The following is a 6,324-nucleotide window of genomic DNA, read 5'->3' as shown; positions in this document are numbered from 1 at the left end:
CTTTATAGAGCTTGGCATTCTCATAGGAGATCTGCCTATGTTCATCCATTTCACAGAGTTGTAGCTTTCTTTTCAAACCAACATCTTTTAAAGACATATTTTATTCTTTTATTGCCCAATATGCCTTATGCTCAAGCTCTAAAGGAAGATGGCAAGCCTTGCCATAGACTAGTTTGTATGGGGACATACCTATTGGTGTTTTGAAAGTGGTTCTGTATGCCCATAAAGAATCATCTAACTTGAATGCTCAATCCTTCCTGTTAAGTTTGACAACCTTTTCCAAAATACTTTTTATTTCTCTGTTGGAAAGTTCTGCTAAACCATTTGTCTGTGGGTGATATGTTGTGGCTATTTTATGGTTAACATTATATTTTGCAAGAACTCCACTTAACAAATTATTCATAAAGTGAGTACCCTCATCACTTATTAGAGCTCTAGGGTACCAAACCGTGTAAAAATTTGCTTTTGGAGGAACTTAACAACAGTTTTGGCATCATTTGAAACACATGCCATAGCTTCCACCCATTTTCAGACATAATCTACACCAACCAGTATGTATTGGCAGTTATTTGATTGGGGGGGAAAGGACCCATAAGGTCTAGTCCCCATACATCAAATAACTCAACTTCCAGGATCCCATGTAGTGGCATTTCATTTCTTTTCGAAATGGAACCACTCCTTTGGCATTCATTGCACCTTTGTGCAAAGTTATGGGAATCCCTAAAGAGAGTCAGCCAATAGAAACCAGACTGTAGGACCTTGGCAACAGTCCTCTGCCCTCCAAAATGTCCTCCATAAGGAGCTTGATGACACTGATACAACACTTTTGCTACCTCAGATTCTGGAATGCACCTCCCTAAAAGCTGATCTGCACCAAGTTTAAACAAAAGGGGTCATCCCAGAAATAAGACTTGACATCATGAAAAAATTTCTTAAACATGTGGTTTGTGTATTCAGATGGATTGATGCCACAAGCTAAGAAATTTGCTATATCTGCAAACCAAGGTGCCTTTTATGTTGCACCATCAAGATTCTCTCAACCGGGAAGGTCTCTATAATGTCTCCTCCTTTTATCTCAGATTTTTCTAACCTAGATAAATGGTCTGCTATTTGATTTTCCACACCCTTCCTATCACGTATTTCCAAATCAAAATCTTGCAATAACAACACCAACCTTATCAACCTAGGCTTTGCATCCTTCTTTGAGATCAAATATTTGATGGCTGCATGATCGGTATGCACTATCACTTTTGTGCCCATCAAGTATGATCTAAATCTCTCAAATGCCAACACCACGGCCAATAATTCCTTTTCCGTTGTTGTGTAATTTATCTATGCTTCATTCAAAATTTTACTCGCATAATAAATTGAATGAAACACTTTTTCTCTCCTCTAACCTAAAACAACACCAATCGCCCAATCGCTTGCATCACACATAATCTCGAAAGGTTTGTTCCAATCCGGAGAACTACCACTGGTGAAGTAATTAGGGCTTTCTTCAAAGTTTTGAAAGCATTTCTACATTCATCATTAAAATCAAATTTTTGGTCATGTTGTAAGAGTAGACATAAAGGTTTTGAAATTTTTGAAAAATCCTTGATGAACCTTCTATAAAAACCCCACATGACCCAGAAAGCTCCTTATTTCTTTAACCATGGTAGGTTCTAGTAGGTTTTCAATAACTTCAAGTTTTGCTCTATCTACCTCCACTCCTTTTTTAGAGATTAAGTGCTCCAAAACAATTCATTCCTTAACCATAAAGTGACATTTCTCCCAATTGAGGACCAAATTAGTTTCCTCACACTTCTCAAGACTCTTTTGTAAATTGTCTAAGTAGTTGTGAAAAGATGAACCATATACAGAAAAATCATCCATAAATATTTTAATGGATATTTCAAGCATATATGAAAATATGGACATCATACACCTCTGAAAGGTGGCAAGAGCATTACACAGTCCAAATGGCATTCTTTTTAAAGAAAAAGTGCTACAAGGACAGGTGAAGGTGGTTTTTTCTTGGTCCTCGGGAGAAATGGCTATTTGATTATAACCTAAATAGCCATCTAAGAAACAGTAATACTCTTTGCCGGCTAATCTGTCCAACATTTGATCAATGAAAGGTAGTGGAAAATGGTCTTTATGAGTAGCCTTGTTTAGCCTCCGATAATCCATGCATATTCTCCAACCAGATACAACTCTGGTGGGGATACGTTTATTTTTATCATTTGTGATGACTGTGAACCCTCCTTTCTTGGGAACACATTGGACCGGGCTAACCCAAGAACTACTGGCTATTGGGAAGATAATTCCTGCATCTAACCATTTCAAAATCTCATTTTTTACTACCTCTTTGATCACAGGATTCAGCCTTCTTTGAGGTTCTATGGATGTGAAATTTTTATCCTCTAAGATGATCTTATGTTGACAAATTGAGGGACTAATCCCCTTAAGGTCAGCAATGGTCCATCCTAAAGCCTTTTTGTGCAATTTCAACATGTCTACTAGTTTCTTCTCTTGATGCAGGTCTAGGGTAGATGAGATAATGACAGGCAATTTGCCTTCTTCTCCTAGAAAAGCATATTTCAGATGGGATGGGAGTTGCTTTAACTCCAAGTCAGGTGGTTATACAATGGATGGGGTGAAGTCTTTTTGCTCATTGTTCTCCAATAGTTCAAAAGCTCACACCTCTACTGGTGTAGAATCATTTTCTATTGCCTCTACTTCCTCAACAATCTCTTCTTCTAATTCCTCCACACCTCTTCTTTCAACGTAAGGTTTTTTTGAACTCCTTCCTCATGACACATGTCCTGTATTTCAGCTATCCTTGAGCACTCTTCCAAATAATCAGGGTATTCTAAAAAGTTGAAGACATTAAATGTGACATTTTGGTCTTGAAGCCTCATGGTCAATTCTCCTTTTTGGACATCTATCAAAGTTCTTCCGATGGCTAAAAAAGGTCTCCCTAAAATAATAGTAATGTCTTTATCAGCCTCAAAATCTAGTATGATAAAATATGCTGGAAATATGAACTTATCAACTTGCACTAACACATCTTCAATCTTTCCCTTAGGGTATGGAATAGATTTATTTGCCAACTAGAGTGTAACTGTGGTAGGTCTAGCCTCACCTATGCCTAAGGTTTTGAAAACGGATAAAGGCATGAGGTTGATACTGGCACCTAAGTCACATAAGGCTTTCTCTATCTCCTTCCCACCTATTGAGCAAGGAATGGTAAAACTCCTTGGATCTTTAAGCTTAGGGGGTATGCTATTGGTCAAAAGTGCACTACATCCTTCGGTAAGAGCTACAGTCTCATACTCAGTCAACTTCTTCTTCTTGCTTAAGATGTCCTTCAAAAACATAGCATAACTAGGCATTTGCTCAATTGCCTCAACAAGTGGTATGTTGATGTGCAATTCTTTGAATACATCCAGGAATTTCTTAAAATGCAATTTCTCTTTCTGATTTCTCAACCTTTGGGGGTATGTAACATAAGGAGGGACTGGTTTTATCATATTCTTGCCTGGAGGTGTTGAGCAGAATGAGTCTTGAATGCCTTGAGTCTTTGTGTTGCTCTTTAGTTGTTCAGTTGGAATCTTAGTATCAAGCTTAGGGGTCTCTACATCCATAATCCCTTTTGATTTCTTCAGAGCATCTGCTGGAAGAAGTAATATATAGTCTGATCTTGGGGGAATATGAGTCGTGGTCTCAGATGTTTGCTTTTCTAAAGGTTGGACCGGTCCTTATTTGGTAGGGACCAATACCGTATCATTAGTTTTTGATAGTCTTGGCGTATTATCTTTTTGCACTTTTTCTGTCAACTCCTTCCCACTCTTAAGAGTCACTACTTTCACATGTTCTTTTCCTAGATCTCTAGGGACTTCTGTAATACTAGGCAAGGTACCAAGGGCTCGATTGCTCTGGTTAAGTGCAAGTTGACTGACCTGAGTCTCTAAATTTCTGATGGCAGCACTTTGTTGATTAATCAAAGCTTGATTTTGGGCTTGAGCATGTTCTAAAAGCCCTTTTATCATTGCTTCCAAAGAAGATGATGATTCTGCCTGTGGAGGAGGTTTGTTCTGAAAAGGTGGTTGAGAGTTCTGAAAAGGTGGTTGAGAGTTCTGAAAACTTGGTTGGTGATTCTGAGAGTTAGAACTATTTTCCTGATGCTGTGGTTGGAAATTAGAAGTTCCTTGTTGTTTAGGGATTGGTGGATTTAAACTGGGACTGTTCCAAGAAAAGTTCGGGTGCTGTCTTCAACTGGCATTATATGTGTTAGAGTAGGGATTAGCTCTATTTTGAACATAATTTACTAATTCAAAATTATGGGTACAGTGTTCATACAAATGTTCCCCACCACAGCACACACACTGCATAGATAGGACTGTTGGAACAGATGTATTAGCTGATTGTTGTACTCCTTGACCGGAAGTTAAATTTTTCAGCATGTTGGTCATGGAGGTGAGCTGAGCTGTCAATGCAGTATATGCATCTACATCATGTATTCCAGCAGACTTTTTCTGTGGTTGGCACGTGGGTCGGCCTAATGCCCATTGTTTGCTAATATCTTTTCTAGGATTTCATATCCCTCATTATAGGTACTGACTGTAAAGGCTCCGCCTGCAGTCACATCGAGCATTTGTTTTGCCATGGGACTTTACCCATTGTAAAACCTCTCAAGTTGAATACAGTACGAAATGCCATGGTGTGGGTATTTCCTCAATAGCTCTTTGAATCTTTCCTACACGTCAGGAATAGCTTCATCATCCAGTTGTTTGAAAAAACAAATCTCATTTCTAGACTTAGCGTTCCTTGTTGGTGGGAAATATTTTCGCAAATGTTTTTCCGCCATGTTACTCCATGATGGCACAGATCCCAGTGTTAAAGAGTTAAACCATGCTTTTGCCCGATCCCTTAATGAAAATAGAAATAAAGTGAGTCTGAGAGCATCATTGGACACTCCCGGGATCAGGAAAGCATCAGTGATTTCCATAAAAGACTTTAAGTGTGAATGTGGGTCTTCTGAGGGTAATCCGGAAAATTGGCCATTCTTTTGCAACATGTGAAACATTATTGGTTTTAGTTCGAAATGGATAGCGGTCATATGTGGTCTAACTATCCCGGAATTTAATTGCTCAAAATCCGGGATAACATAATCCATGATCCTTTCATTTTTGGAATTTTCCAGATTAATGATGTTCGGAGTTTGTGCTCTTTGTTGATCATTATGCTCCGATTCAGTGTCCTCATTACCCAAATTATTATCATTATGTGGGTGTCCTTGGTGTCTTTGTGGAAAGTTCGGAAATGGTGGTATTTGTGCAAAAACTGGTAGTTGATTTTACAAATATGGTATTTCTGGAATGATTGGAGGTGGTAACTCCATGTTAGGAGAGAGGAGAGCAAAAAATGCTCTTTGAGCCATCCTTCTATGGTGAAACGTTCTCTCAATATCTAGATCAAGTTCGAAAAATTCCCCGTGATGTGTTCTTGGCATGCACCACTTTCAAGATGATTAAAACAGTACTAGAAAAATCAAATATTTTACTTTACTCAAAAGAAAACTTTTAGCTTGCCAATCCCCAGTAGCGGCGCCAAAAACTTGGTCGGTTATATCGCACACCTTTAGACAAAGGAATTGGGCCACAAAGCAAGTATACAATACGATCCAATATCGTCTTTCCAAGTAATAAAGTGGTATAAGTACTGGATTATCGTCCACGAGGATTGTAGCAAAAGTCTTATAAGAGTCTAATGAAAGAAATGATTTCAGATGATGAAATTGAAGACTTCAGTTTGATTCTGAGTTAACAAAGAAAATATAACAGAATAATAAAGGTAGCAAGGGTGTAAGACTTGAGGTGAAACGTAAACACAAATTTCAGCAGACAATGTTGTAGAAATGCTATAGCATGCAGTAGGCTATAACTAGTTCCACCACCTATCTTGAAGGTATTCCTCTCGGACTTCACCTTTGCACTATATTATAGCTTTACACCCATACCTGTATGTGGTGTTCATACCAGGGATAGTGATAAAATGGTGTCTTCAAATTATATGGCTAAACAAATCTCTTTGTTAAAAGTCACTCTTTCGAGCCGATTCCCATATCATTTAAGTTGGCGTGTGTTCCAGATAGTTCATCTCTGAATCTATCGTACTTTGACACTTTTAGAGAGTTACCAACCTGTCGGGAGTTAAGTTTGAAAGACATAAATGACAAGTCTCCTTGTCGGTAACTTTCTCAAGTCTACCTCTCATATCATTCAAGTTGACGTGTATTCAATGGTTTATCTCTAAGTCCATGGCACTTTAACACTTTCA

The 6,324-nt window shown here is 38.3% G+C and overlaps 1 non-coding gene across 1 annotated transcript; it reads left to right on the top strand.

Moving 5' to 3' along the window:
* Positions 1-4,697: 4,697 nt before the first annotated feature.
* On the top strand, positions 4,698-4,804 carry LOC112516060. The gene has a single exon (XR_003069579.1). It is a non-coding gene; the product is annotated as a small nucleolar RNA R71 (small nucleolar RNA).
* Positions 4,805-6,324: the final 1,520 nt, after the last annotated feature.

Source organism: Cynara cardunculus (genome assembly GCF_001531365.2).
Source record: "Cynara cardunculus var. scolymus isolate 2C chromosome LG 7, CcrdV1, whole genome shotgun sequence".
NCBI lineage: Eukaryota > Viridiplantae > Streptophyta > Magnoliopsida > Asterales > Asteraceae > Cynara > Cynara cardunculus.
The sequence above is the reverse complement of the archived record's forward strand: the minus strand, read 5'-3'. Positions and strand labels throughout refer to the sequence as shown.